The sequence below is a fragment of the Harmonia axyridis genome, chromosome X, assembly GCF_914767665.1.
Source record: "Harmonia axyridis chromosome X, icHarAxyr1.1, whole genome shotgun sequence".
Lineage (NCBI taxonomy): Eukaryota > Metazoa > Arthropoda > Insecta > Coleoptera > Coccinellidae > Harmonia > Harmonia axyridis.
In genome coordinates, this window is record NC_059508.1 from 31,899,756 (window position 1) to 31,901,164 (window position 1,409).

General features: G+C 45.1%; 1 non-coding gene across 1 annotated transcript; it reads right to left on the reverse strand.

Moving 5' to 3' along the window:
- Positions 1–892: 892 nt before the first annotated feature.
- On the reverse strand, positions 893–1,011 carry LOC123687178. The gene has a single exon (XR_006748919.1). It is a non-coding gene; the product is annotated as a 5S ribosomal RNA (ribosomal RNA).
- Between the last annotated feature and the right edge of the window lie 398 nt (positions 1,012–1,409).

Consider the following 1,409-nt stretch of genomic DNA (forward strand, 5'->3'; position numbering starts at 1 on the left):
GGGCAGACCGATGCACCACGTAATATCGGGCAGACCGATGCAGAACGTAAACTCGATCATACCGATGCTTCACGTAATCTCGATCTTACCGATGCACCACGTAAACAAGGGCAGACCGATGCAGAACGTAAAGTAGATCTTACCGATGCACCACGTAATCTCGATCTTACCGATGCACCACGTAATCTCCATCTTACCGATGCACCACGTGAACTGGATCTTACCGATGCACCACGTAATCTCAATCTTACCGATGCACCACGTGAACTGGATCTTACCGATGCAGAACGTGAATTGGATCTTACCGATGCACCACGTAAACTCGATCTTACCGATGCACCACGTAATCTCGATCTTACCGATGCACCACGTGAACTGGATCTTACCGATGCAGAACGTGAATTGGATCTTACCGATGCACCACGTAAACTCGATCTTACCGATGCACCACGTAATCTCAATCTTACCGATGCACCACGTGAACTGGATCTTACCGATGCAGAACGTGAATTGGATCTTACCGATGCACCACGTAAACTCGATCTTACCGATGCACCACGTAATCTCGATCTTACCGATGCACCACGTGAACTGGATCTTACCGATGCAGAACGTGAATTGGATCTTACCGATGCACCACGTAAACTCGATCTTACCGATGCACCACGTAATCTCGATCTTACCGATGCACCACGTGAACTGGATCTTACCGATGCAGAACGTGAATTGGATCTTACCGATGCACCACGTAAACTCGATCTTACCGATGCACCACGTAATCTCAATCTTACCGATGCATCACGTAATCTCGATCTTACCGATGCAGAACGTAAACTCGATCATACCGATGCACCACGTTATCTCGGCAGACCGATGCAGAACGTAAAAAAAAAGCTTACAGCACGCGGTGTTCCCAAGCGGTCACCCATCCAAGTACTAACCGCGCCCGACGCTGCTTGGCTTCAGTGTTCTGACGAGAACTGGCAATTTCAGCGTGGTATGGCCGTAAACAACAAATATAGCGATATTTTCTATGATATCTCACTTTTTGGGAGCGGAAAGGACGTGAACGTTTTTCCTTATAAAAAATGAAATAACTTTTGGATATTAATTCTGATTGTTGATTTAAGTTTTAAGAACACATTAGGACATATCTCAATGAAATTTGAGGGATTTCCGAAATCGAAAAATATTTTTCGAAAAAAAAAAAAAAACCCAGAAGACCTCGGTCATCTCAAGTTTATTTCCATATTCTATTACACAATCAACGTACATCACAAAAGGAACCATCTCTCTAACTATCACAGTTAAATTTTTGTATCGGAACATTTCACGTCGGAATATCTCGCTAAGTCCAGACCGGGGAGATCGGTCGCATCTGACACCGTCCGCTCCGGTCTAACATCGTC